Raw genomic sequence first — 13,902 nt, 5'->3', positions numbered from 1 at the left:
CAAATAAATTCATAAAAATTCTTACATTGATAGATATTAAGATGGTCTTTGTGCCTGACCAGACAGTGGGGCAGTGGATAGAGTGTCAGACTGGGATGCAGGTTTGAAACCCGGAGGTCGTCAGCTTAACCACAGGCTCATCTGGTTTGAGCAAGGCTCTCCAGCTTGAGCCCAAGGTCGCTGGCTTAAGCAAGGGGTTGCTTGGTCTGCTGTAGCCACCTGGTCAAGGCACATATGAGAGAGCAATCAATGACAATTAAGGTGCTGCAACGAAGAATTAATGCTTCCCATCTCTCTCCCTTCCTGTCTGTCTGTCCTCCCTCTCTCTGTCTCTCTCTCTGTCTCTGTCACACACACACACAAAAAGCAATGGATGACTGAAAGAAGGAATTGACCAACAAACATGAAAGTGCAGCAAGTAAATGAAAAGTAGTAATTGTGGGAGTGAAACTGGAATTGAATGTAAATGAAGCTATAGATGAAATAGTTGACCAGGGAAATGTTGACTCTGCTGTGATTCCAGAGACTCTAAATCTGCAGCCAGAGGAGCTTGTTGAAAAGAAACATCAATATAAATGAGGAAAATGTTTGTGATGAAAGAATGAAGGTGCCCTAAGGGAAGTGATGCTGGTAAATAACCACATTAAAGGAGTTTGGGAGATATTTAATGACATTAAATAGGCAAAGGAAAAAGCCCTGGCCAGGTAGCTCAGTTACTTAAGAGTGTCATCCCATTACCCTAAGGTTGTAGGTTCGATTCCTTGGTCAGTGCATATACAAGAAATCAAGCAATGGCTTAACCAAGCAGTGGCACAGTAGATAGAGCATTGAACTGGGATGCGGAGGACCCAGGCTCGAAACCTTAGGTCACCTGCTCGAGCGTGGACTCATCTGGTTTGAGCAAGGCTCACCAGTTTGAGCCCAAGGTCACTGGCTTGAGTAAGGGGTCAGTTGGTCTGCTGTAGCCCCCTGGTCAAGGCACATATGAGAAAGCAATCAATGAACAACTAAGGTGTCACAATGAAGAATTGATGCTTCTTATCTCTCTCCCTTCCTGTCTGTCTGTCCCTATCTGTCCCTCTTTGACTGTCTCTGTCTCTGTAACAAAAAAAGAAAAAAAAGAAGATGCATCTTGGAGGAATCCAGGGTAAGGTGGGCAGCAAGAGTGCTTAGGGAAACAGGACTGTGCCCTCCTCCCTCTTCTCCAACCCAACCACTTTTGGCTCTATCTGCAGTATACATCCAGTTGCAAACACTTCTCATCACCATGAGCACTACCATTCTGATCTAAACCACCATCATCCATCCTCTGACCATTGCAGCAGGCCTTTAACTGCTCCTTCCATTTACACTGTACACCCTAGAGACCCCTTCATCTTGCTGGCAACAGTAGCAATGCTATATTCATTGGCAGTAATGAATCATCCTGACTCCCCGCCATAATAATAGATATAACAAAAAAAAAAAAGAAAAACAAAAATCTGTGAATAACATCTGAACAGAAAGAAATGACAAGGCAGTCATAGGAACCCCTAACTATAGCTATATCTATATCTATATCTATATCTATATCTATATCTATATCTATATCTATACCTATATATATTTTTTGTGGCAGAGACAGAGAGAGTCAGAGAGAGGGACGGATAGGGACAGACCGACAGGAAGGGAGAGAGATGAGAAACGTCAATTCTTCATTGCAGCTCCTGAGTTGTTCATTGATTGATTTCTCATATGTGCCTTGACCGGGGGGCTATAGCAGACCGAGTGACCCCTTGCTTGAGCCAGCAACCTTGGGCTCAAGATGGTGAGCCTTGCTCAAACCAGATGAGCCCATGCTCAAGCTGGTGACCTTGGGGTTTCAAACCTGGGTCCTCCACATCCCAGTCCGACGCTCTATCCACTATGCCACTGCCTGGTCAGGCAGAACCCCTAATTATATTGAAGATTAAGAATGATTTTAGCGAGGAGTGATGTTGTCAGAGAAATGGCACCGTGAGGGGTGCTCCTGATATCTCCCCCTGAAATTTCAACAAAGCCAACAACTAGAGACAGAAATACAATACAATCTCAGGAGCATCTGAAATACACATACACCAAACAAAGATATGATTGGGCAAAATGGTGGCTGAATATATAATCCACTCTGAAGGAAACAAGACAGAGAATGGAGTATTCCACTTTCCTCACTGATCTGAGGAAGGGCCATTTTTGCTTGGAATTGAGAGGAAGGGAGGGCTAAGGGAGAGGAAAGAAGCTGGGCTAGGGCAGACGATCAAGCCGATGAGCGTGCGTGCCGGGGCTCAGCCTGAGATCACAGACATGGAGCTAGCACAAGTGGCAGACCCCGGCAGAGGTGGGCAAGTGGGTTGCCTGTGGAGGCCGGCACCAGAGTGGCTTTGGGCTTTGTTCACTCCCGATCTGTGATCATGGGCAGTCTGTAAGTGGCTCCACCTGGCACCTCTGGCATGGGTGCGGGTGTTTGTGGATGGACGGGCTAGGGCAGAGACTGTCAGCAGTGGACATCTGCATGGGCTGTAGCCAGAGTTTCTGTGTGGTCCCGGCTCCCCAACCAACAGCACAGGAAGTGCGCAAGGGCCAGGATCCCTAGGCCTGCACCTGTCTGGGCAGAGCGCCTCCCCCAGCCGATACAGGTTACAAAGCACATTCCCACAAAGCAGACCTCAGAGCACTGTGGAAGTGGTGCGGGCTGGGCTACGGGCTTCCAAACAGGGCACAAGGGTAAAAAGCCTGGGGAGAGTAGACCCACGGAGTGCTGAGGCATACTACACACGCCTGGAGGCTCTTAGAAAGGCACCTGAAAAGCAATTGACTCTGTGCCCTGCCTGCTTACGCTGGCGACTCTGGTTGGCAAAGCTTTACCCAGAATTGTGCTTTGAATGGTGTTGGAGGGGGACTTGGCAGCTCTTAGAGCATCTTGCTCTGCAAGCAGTGTCTGGGGCAACTTCATAGCTGGGTCCCCAGGCTGCTGGCTCAGGAGGGAAAGATGTGGGAAGAGGCACCAGGAAAATGGACTCTCCCATTATCAGAGCCTGCAAACCCTAACAAGCCCTGCCTACCAACAGGACTGAGGCCTAGTTTTTGTTATCACCATAGTAACACATCAGCAGATCTCTACTCAAGAGTGCCACAGGGGAAGAACCTGTAGTACAGTGCCACCTGCTGAAAAGAAAAAGAAAAAAGAAGATAACTTCTCAAAACCACAAAAAAAATCACATTTTTTATAACTTTTTCCCAATTTTTTCTTGTATTGTCTTTTTTTTTTTTTTCCACTTTGGTCATTTTATCCTCTTTCCGTCTTATTCTTTCCTTTTCATTTTGAACTTCATTACCCATAGGTGTTACATTTTCCATTCTTATATGTTTTTATTTTATGAGGGTTAGATTCCAAAAACTTTAACTTTTTCTTTCTTCTTTCTTCTTTTCTCTCCCTTTCAATCATCATTCACAAACAAATTATTTTATTCTGGATTCAAATTTTTTCTTTGTAGCATTTTGTGTGTTTTTTACTTCATTTTTTTTTAAATTTTTTTATTTTTTTTTTGTATTTTTTCTGAAGCTGGAAATGGGGAGAGACAGTCAGACAGACTCCTGCATGCGCCCGACCGGGATCCACCCGGCATGCCCACCAGGGGCGACGCTCTGCCCACCAGGGGGCGATGCTCTGCCCCTCCGGGGCGTTGCTCTGCCGCGACCAGAGCCACTCTAGTGCCTGGGGCAGAGGCCAAGGAGCCATCCCCAGTGCCCGGGCCATCTTTGCTCCAATGGAGCCTCGGCTGCAGGAGGGGAAGAGAGAGACAGAGAGGAAGGAGGGGGGATGGAGAAGCAAATGGGCGCTTCTCCTATGTGCCCTGGCCGGGAATCGAACCCGGGTCCCCCGCAGGCCAGGCCGATGCTCTACCGCTGAGCCAACCGGCCAGGGCCTTACTTCATTTTTTATCTCTTTGTCATTTCCCCCCAACTCAGGCTCTCCATTCTATGTAGTTTTTGTTCCACTTAGCACAGTAGAATTTTCATTTTTTCACAGTATTTTTTCAATTTATTTTTTAATCATCTCTTATTAGTGTTATTAACAATACCACTCTCAAATGCCATTAAAGAAAAAGAAATCAAATATCATGGATACAAAAGACAGAGATGTAGCTCAGATAGATGAGGAAAAAATCTATAGAAAAAATTTCAATTGCTTGGAAACCTTGGAGTTAAATGACAGAGAACTAAAAATTGAAGTCCTAAAAATACTCAAAGAAATACAAGAAAGCATAGAAAGGCAATTTAGAGAGCTCAGAAACAATTCAATGAACAAAAAAATACATCACCAAGGAAATTGAAACTATGAAAATGAATCAAACAGAGATGAAAAACTCAATTTGTGAACTGAAAAACGAGGCAACAAGCTTAGCTAATAGAACAGGCCAGATAGAGGAGAGAATTAATGACATAGAAGACAGGCAACTAGAGACACTACAGAGAGAAGAGGAGAGAGACTTATGAATTAAAAAAAATGAGAAAGCTCTACAGGAATTGTCTGACTCCATCAGAAAGAGCAACATAAGAATAATAGGTATATCAGAAAGAGAAGAGAGAGAAAATGGAATGGAGAGCATATTCAAACAAATAACAGACGAGAACTTCCCAAGCCTGTGGAAAGAACTAAAGTCTCAAATTCAAGAAACAAATGAAACACCGAGTTATCGTAACCCCAAAAAACCTACTCCAAGGCACATCATAATGAAATTATCACAAACCAATGACAAAGAAAAAATTCTCAAGGCAGGTAGGGAAAAGAAGAATACAACATATAAAGGAAGGCCCATTAGATTATCATCAGATTTCTCAGCAGAAACTCTACAACCCAGAAGAAGGTGAACCCCAGTATTTAAAGTTCTGAAAGAGAGGAACTTCCAGCCAAGAATACTATAGCCATCAAAGCTGTCCTTCAAATACGAAGGAGAAATAAAACATTTTCAGATATAGAAAAGATGAGGGAATTTTTTTTTTTGTAATTTTAAAATGGTTTTCTTAAATTTTATTTATTTTTAAACATAACACGAGGAAGGTGTTAAAACTGGTGTAATAGCTCAAGAGAATAAGTATTCCAGATTTTGGGGAGGGATGAATAGGGAGATATTCAGAACCCTTCACCAGAATCTCCCCAACTTGATCATAATGAATTAATGATGTGCTTTGTGGATGTGGTTAGTCAATGACACCAGCCTGACGGATCTTTCTTTCTGTACCAAATCCCATTGAGTTATCTGGTCCCCTTGGCTGACGAAGAACCATTAGGCGAGGAGCACTGGCATCATCCAGGGAGCTGTTCTTTAAGCGATTGACCAACCTATCAGGTCGTGGAGCTGCAACAGCCTTGGGGCCCTCGCAGACTCGCCAAACATTACAAGCACTGCACTTGCCAGTGCGCTGATTAAGAATCACCGAGAATTCCACCTTATCTCCAGCCTGTAGCTCAATGCCATCCTGAACTTATTTCACATGGAAAAAGAGCTTCTTGCTATCTCCTACTTCATAGTTAATGAAGCCAAACTGATCTTTCACACACTCCACAGTGGCCCTACGCAGAGGTGTGATGTTGTAGGCCATAGTTTGTGCATTTTGGCCCAGGACACACAATTGAACTTTGACACACTCCCCTTTCTGCAGGCAATCCCCTTTGTTGGCCATTCCAACTATGCCAAATGGATAGACCTCACCTTTCATATCCCCTTCGTCCATGATCTCAATCATTCCTTGGTACTCAGTTTGTGTTGGATCAACACTCCTCAACGGGCGAATGACTTTACCAGAGTAGATGGTGAGATCAGCTTCTTCAGTAATGCCATTCACTGAGTGTGTTTTGTTGACTTTTTCTGCACTGACTTTGTTGCCTTTGCCTTTGGATAAGCTGTATTCGACCATGTCCCCCAGTTCCAAGCTATCGACATCACCAGAGAACTCACTGTAATGAAAAAAGATTTATCATGATTGGCTGTTTCAATAAATCCAAAATTATCCTTCAGAGTTGCCACATAACCCAAGAGCCTCTTGGAGTTAGAATTATGACCTAAAAGTCGCACACAGGTTGCAACCTGCTGTCCAGGCCTCTGTTTGTCACTAATACTAAATTCAATCTTATCCCCTATTTGAGGAGAAGTAGATCCATCCACATCCTTGGCTTGAAAAGCAATAGTCAATTTCACCCCACAGTCATCATATGCAATAACACCATCCTCAGCCTCCTTTTCCTTGCCTTTGTTTGGGCTAGTGGTTTTAGGATTGGAAAAAGTGGCTTCTTTTTCTACAGTGCCCAAAAAGTGATGATCTGAGTGGGAATGGAACGAAACCGTGCCCTTGGGAAGTTTTTTAATCCTAATAGCATGATTTCTCTGGGCAGAGAGCATATCAGGAACCACAGTAAACTCTACTTCATCTGCAATGTGGAGCTGGTTCCCATCCAGAATCTCACTGTAGTAGAAGAACATACGAGCATCCCGGTCCACACACTTGATAAATCCAAAACCATCTCTCATGGCAGCAATTACACCCATTTCTCTGGCTTCATTAGTGAACTGAAATGTATTTGATAGAACTTCTATATTGGTTGCTCGTTCCAATTTGTCACGTCGGTCTGTTGAAATATTAAACCTAACATGGTCGCCTTCCAACAGGGTCACCTTGGATTTTGTATCTTTGTCTCCAAAGGGAAGTTCTTTAGAAATCACAAAGTCAACTTTAATGTGTCCTGGCAATGGGTCATTCTGATTTTTTGGGATAACTTTGGTTACAGTTCCTTCAAAATGTTCAATGCTGATATCTTCAAAAATGACGGTTCCTTGAGGCAATAGTCTGTTGCAACTTCTTTACCATTTCTCTCCTTGATTGTGAACTCCACATCATCTCCAGGCTGTAAGGCCTCTAAGTCACCCTTAAATTCACTATAGTGAAAGAATATCTCTTTTACAACATCACCTCTTTCAATAAAGCCAAACGCCTCCTTCATGGCACAAACTACTCGCTGGCAGCGGGTCTGTTTCTTTTTCAACAGCATAATGTTTCGAGCACTTACAGCACCAGTATGCTTATTGTTATCAATTACAAAGTTTATTTTATCTCCGGTATCCAGCTGAACGTTCCCTTCCACATCGTCAGGGGTGTAAGTCAGATAAAACACTTCTTGTCCATCCATTCGGTCTTCAGGGAGGATTTCTGATTTTATCTTCACCAGTTTGACAGCAATGGGTTTCCCAGTCCTCCGGTCAGATGATACTTCAAATTCAACATCATCTCCTACTTTTAAGTCCTGCAGGTTGCCATTATACTGTGAACAGTGGAAGAAAAGTCTAGCTTGACGTTCTGAACACTGAATAAATCCGTAAGAGGTTAGTAGTTTTTTCAATAACCCCGGTTTCACGCAGTGCTGCTGAAGTACCATTGGGGTACCCATTGTGTCCATTGTTGTGGAGAAGGTTTGGATCAAAGCTCATCTCGCAGTGATATTCAAATATTGCACTTTCAGTAGTATTTGCTGATTCTTCTTCAGCACACGTTTCAAAGGATGAAAGTTGCTAGTATTTTAAAAAAAGAAAATAAAAGAGCGAGAGAAAGTGATCTATCAAGCTAATAAAGAATATAACTGCTGCTGCACCGAGCAATCTCACAGCACAGCACCGAAGAAAACAAAGACTACTACAGCGTTGGGAAGTGCTCTTTCAAAGCTGTTGAGTAGGCACAAACTTCCTGTTTCAGATCAAGTGTTGTGTCTTCAACTTAAGTGTACTCTTCTTTGGTCTTGTTGGTTGTTTCAAGGTATGTTCTTTGTCTGATCTAAACTTGAAGCATCAGTTTCAGGTGGTAAAGTCTGTTCCGTTACACTTCATACCCAACAGCTCAGCGCCCCCTCTCCAGCGCCGCCATCAAGATGAGGGAATTTATTACCAGAAAACCCCCATTTTAGTAAATACTAAAGGGGGTTATCTGATCAGATACAAAGAACAAAACAAAACTACAAGTAAAAGATCCATCAAGATCATAATAAAAACAAGGTTAATCTGTGACAACAAAAACAAAAAAGGGGAAAGGACAAAGATTAGTAGCAAAGGAGAATGGAGTGCAGAAGCACTCATGAGATAATGTACTACAATGAATATGATATGTATTCTTTTTATTACTTAATGATAACCACCCCTGAAAAAATCACCACAGAAACACATGGCTTAAAAACAGAAGAAACAGAGGAAAGAAGTATGGAATACAGCCAAACAAAAACAAATGACAGAAAAACAAAAGAGAAGAACCAAACAAGATACAAAGCTGTCAGAAAGCAATATATAAAATGGCAATAGGAAACCCTCAAGTGTCAATAATTACACTAAATATAAATGGATTGAACTCACAAATAAAAAGACATAGAGTAGCAGAATGGATTAAAAAAGAAAATCCAACTGTATGCTGCCTTCAAGAAACACGTCTAAGCTACAAGGATAAAAACAAATTCAAAGTGAAAGGTTGGAAAATGATTCTCCAAAATAAAGCAGGTGTAGCCATACTCATATCTAACAATGCTGACTACAAAATAGCAAAGATAATCAGAGACAAAGATGGTCATTTCATAATGATAAAGGGGACATTGAATCAAGAAGACATAACACTTCTTAATATATATGCACCAAACCAACGAGCACCAAAATATATGATACCTAACTGACCTAAAAATAAAAACCAACAAAAATACAATCATACTTGGAGACCTCAATACACCACTGATGGCTCTAGATCGTTCATCCAAACAGAAAATCAATAAAGAAATATTGGTCTTAAACAAAACACTAAAACAATTGGATCTGATAGACATCTACAGGACATTTCATCCCAAAGTACCAGAGTATACATTTTTCTCCAGTGTACATGGAACATTCTCAAGAATTGACCATATGTTGGGCCAAAAATAACATCAACAAATTCAGAAAGATTGAAATTATACCAAGCATATTCTCTGACCACAAAGCTTTGAAACTAGAATTCAATGGCAAAAATGAACTAAACAAACCCACAAAAATTTGGAAATTAAACAATATACTTCTAAAAAATGAGTGAGTCAAAGAAGAAATAAAAGCAGAGATCAAAAGATATATACAGACAAACGAAAATGACAATATGACATATCAGAATCTCTGGGATGCAGCAAAAGCATCCCAGAGGGAAGTTCATATTACTACAGGTCTATATGAGAAAACAAGAGAGAGACCAAATAAACAACTTAACTTCACATTTTAAGGAACTAGAGAAAGAAGAACAAAGGCAACCAGCAGAAGAAAGGAAATAATAAAAATCAGGGCAGAAATAAATGAAATAGAGAACAGAAAGACTATAGAAAAAAATCAATAAAACAAAGAGCTAAAAGTTCTAGCCAGAGCAATCAGACAAGAGAAAGAAATAAAAGGCATTCATATTGGGAAAGAAGAAGTAAAGGTTTCACTTTTTGCAGATGATATGATCCTATACATCAAAAACCCCAAAGAGCCCTGGCCGGTTGGCTCAGCGGTAGAGCGTCGGCCTAGCGTGCGGAGGACCCGGGTTCGATTCCCAGCCAGGGCACATAGGAGAAGCGCCCATTTGCTTCTCCACCCCTCCGCCGTGCTTTCCTCTCTGTCTCTCTCTTCCCCTCCCGCAGCCAAGGCTCCATTGGAGCAAAGATGGCCCGGGCGCTGGGGATGGCTCTGTGGCCTCTGCCTCAGGCGCTAGAGTGGCTCTGCTTGCAACATGGCGATGCCCAGGATGGGCAGAGCATCGCCCCCTGGTGGGCAGAGCGTCGCCCCATGGTGGGCGTGCCGGGTGGATCCCGGTCGGGCGCATGCGGGAGTCTGTCTGACTTTCTCTCCCTGTTTCCAGCTTCAGAAAAAATGAAAAGAAAAACAACAACAACAACAAAAAAAAAAAACCCCAAAGACTCCACAAATAGACTATTAGAAACAATAAACCAATACAGTAAGGTCGCAGGATACAAAATTAATATACAGAAGTCTATTGCCTTTCTATATGCCAACAATGAAACATCAGAAAACAAACTAAAAAAAAAAAATCCCCTTCATGGTTACAACAACAACAAAATACCTAGAAATAAACATAACAAAGAATGTAAAGGACCTATATAATGAAAACTACAATGCATTGTTAAGGAAAATTGAAAAAGATACAATGAAATGAAAAAAATATTCCTTGTTCTTGGATAGGAAGAATAAATATAGTCAAAATGACAATATTACCCAAAGCGATATACAAATTCAATGTAACTCCCATCAAAATTCCAATGGTATTTTTTAAAGAAATGGAACAAAAACTCATCGTTTATATGGAACTATAAAAAACCCTGAATGGCCAAAGTAATTCTAAGGAAAAAGAACGAAGCTGGGGGCATTACAATATCTGACTTCAAATTATATTATAGAGCCATGATAATCAAAACAGCATGGTATTGGCAGAAAAATAGACACTCAGACCAATGGAACAGAATAGAAAGCCCAGAAATAAAACCACATGGTCAAATTATTTTCGATAAAGGGGCCAACAACACACAATGGAGAAAAGAAAGCCTTTTCAACAAATGGTGCTGGGAAAACTGGAAAGCCAAGTGCAAAAGAATGAAACTCGACTACAGTTTGTCACCTTGTACTATTAATTCAAAATGGATCAAAGACCTAAATATAAGACCTGAAACAGTAAAGTACATAGAGGATAGAAGAAGACATAGGTACTAAACTCATGGACCTTGGTTACAAAGAGCACTTTATGAATTTGACTCCAAAGGCAAAGGAAGTGAAGACAAAGATAAATGAATGGGACCACATCACACTAAGAAGCTTTTGCACAGCAAGAGAAACCGACAACAAAACAGACAGCCAGCCAGCTAAATGGGAAATGTTATTTTCAAACAACAGCTCAGATAAGGGCCTAATATCCAAAATGTACAAAAAACTCATAAAACTCAACAACAAACAAGCAAACAATCCAATAAAAAAATAAGAAGAGGACATGAACAGACACTTCTCCCAGGAAGAAATACAAATGGCCAACAGATATATGAAAAGATACTCATCTTCATTAGCTATTAGAGAAATGCAAGTCAAAACCACAATGAGATACCTCCTCACACCTGTTAGATTAGCTATTATCAACAAGAAAGGTAATAACAAGTTTTGGAGAGGCTGTGGAGAAAAAGGAACCCTCATTCACTGTTGGTGGGAATGTAAAGTAGTACAACCATTATGGAAGAAAGTATGGTGGTTCCTCAAAAAATTTAAGAATAGAACTACCTTATGACCCAGCAATCCCTCTACTGGGTATATACCCCCAAAACTCAAAAAGATTGTACATAAAGACACACGCCGACCCATGTTCATTGCAGCATTGTTCACAGTAGCCAAGACATGGAAACAACCAAAAAGCCCTTCAATAGAAGACTGGATAAAGAAGATGTGGTACATATATACTATAGACTAATACTACTCAGCCATAAGAAATGATGACATCGGATACAAAAACCTGGATGGACCTTGATAACATTATACTGAGTGAAAAAGTAAATCAGAAAAAACTAAGAACTATATGATTCCGTACATAGGTGGGACATAAAAATGAGACTCAGGGACATGGACAAGAGTATGGTGGTTACCTAGGGAAGGGGAAGAGAAGAGAGGGGGTGGGGGGAGGTTAGGGGCACAAAGAAAACCATATAGAAGGTGATGGAAGACAATTTGGCTTTAGGTGATGGATATATAACATAATCAAATGTCAAAATAAGCTGGAGATGTTTTCTCTGAACCTGTGTACCCTAATTAATCAATGTTACCCCATTAAAATTAATTGTCTAAAAAAAAGAATTATTTTAGCCTGACTCATGGTTGCACAGTGGATAAAGTGTGGACCTGGAATGCTGACATCACTGGTTCGAAACCCCAGGCCTGCCTAGTCAAGGCAGATATGGGAGTTGATTCTTCCTGCTCCTCCCCCATTTCTCTTTCTCTCTCTCTCATTTTTCTTAAAAAAGCTGTTAAAAAAAGAATTCTTTTAAGGGGTGGCCATATAGCTCAGTGGATAGAGCACTGTCCTGATACACAAAGGTTGCTGGTTTGATCCCTAGTTAGGGCACATACAAGAACAGATCAATCTTTTAATCTGTCTGTCTCTCTTTCTCCTCTCCTCTCTCTCAAAAAACAAAACAAAATCACAACCTCCCCAAACCCAAAAATTTATTTCAAATTTACATACAGTAAAATTCACTCTTTTTGATATACAGCTATGTGACCACCACCATGCATCAAGATACAGATACACTTTCAGGGCCCCTAAAATTTCCCGCATGCTGTACAGTTAACCCTCCCTTCCCGCCACTCTACCAGCCCTTGGGCACCACTGATCTGTTCTCCATCTCTATAATTTTGCCTTTTCTAGAAATGTCATATAAATGGATTCATACAGTTTTGAGCTTTTGAGTCTGGCTTCTTTCACTGTCATCCACGTTGTTGCTGAGTAGAATTCAACTGTCTGGATGCAGCACAGTTTGTTTACTTCCTCGCTCAGTGAAGGGCTTGTGGATTGTCTCCAGTTTGTCTTAGGAACTGACAGAATATGAGACACAATTCCATACAACAGAGACTTAGACGTGATTCACCAATCTGACCTAACTAATCTGTATAGAGTAATTATTCTTTTCAAGGACATACAGGACATTTACTAAAACAGAACATATTCTGAGCTATAAAGAACGTCTCAGTAGACTTCAGAAAATTAAAATCATTCAAAGTATATCCTCTGCCTGTGGTATAATTAAATTGGAATCAATAACAGGACAATAAATAGAAAAAACCCCTAATATTTGGAAACTAAAGAACACCCTTTCAAAAAACCCATAGGCCAAAAGAGAAGTCAAAATTGAAATAAAAAAAACAACAACTTGAGCTAGCCTGACCAGGTGATGGCACAGTGGATAGAGTATTGGACTGGGACTCAGAGGACCCAGGATTGAAACCCCGAGGTCTCCAGCTTGAGCACGGGCTCATCCTGCTTGAGTGCAGGCTTACCAGCTTGAGTGCAGGGTCACTGGCTTGAGCCCAAAGGTCACTGGCTTGAAGCCCAAGGTTGCTGGCTTGAGCAAGGGTTCACTCACTCTGCTGTAGACCCAGGTCAAGGCACATATGAGAAAGCAATCAATGAATGACTAAGGTGCTGCAACAAAGAATTGATGCTTCTCATCTCTCCCTTTCTGTCTCTCTGTCCCTAACTGTCCCTGTTTCTCTCTCACCAAAAAAATAAAAATAAAAACAAAAACTTGAGCTAAACAAGAAAAATGCACTTAAAATTTGAGAGGCACAAATTAAGCACAGTAAAATAGTGCTCAAAAGGAAATTTATAGCTTTAAATGTGTATGTGTGTGTGTGTAAAGAAAATATCCTGACCAGGTAGTGGCACAGTGGATAGAGTGTCAGACTGGGATGCAGAAGACCCAGGTTTGAAACCTTGAGGTTGCTGGCTTGAGCGCAGGCTCATCTGATTTGAGCAAGGCTCACCAGCTTGAGCCCAAGGTCACTGACTTGAGCAAGGGGTCACTCGGTCTGCTGTAGCCCCCTAGTCAAGGCACATATGAGAAAGCAATCAATGAAAAACTAAGGTGCCGCAATGAAGAATTGATGCTTCTCATCTCTTCCTGTCCCTCTTTCTGTCTCTCTCTGTCTCTGTCACACACACACAAATGTATATAGCAGAAAAGAAAGTTGAAAATCAATGAGTATAGCCTGACCAGGTGGTGTTGCAGTGGATAGTGTCAGCTTGGGACATTGAGGACCCAGGTTCGAAACCCTGAGTTTGCTGGCTTGAGTGTGGGCTCACCAG

General features: G+C 41.4%; 1 pseudogene; it reads right to left on the bottom strand.

Annotated features, from left to right (window-relative positions):
- Positions 1 to 5,139: 5,139 nt before the first annotated feature.
- Positions 5,140 to 7,568, bottom strand: LOC136380834 (cold shock domain-containing protein E1 pseudogene; annotated as a pseudogene).
- Positions 7,569 to 13,902: the final 6,334 nt, after the last annotated feature.

Source organism: Saccopteryx leptura, chromosome 9 (assembly GCF_036850995.1).
Source record: "Saccopteryx leptura isolate mSacLep1 chromosome 9, mSacLep1_pri_phased_curated, whole genome shotgun sequence".
NCBI classification, from domain to species: Eukaryota; Metazoa; Chordata; class Mammalia; order Chiroptera; family Emballonuridae; genus Saccopteryx; species Saccopteryx leptura.
Note: the sequence above shows the minus strand (reverse complement) of the source record. Positions and strands in the feature narration are given on the sequence as shown.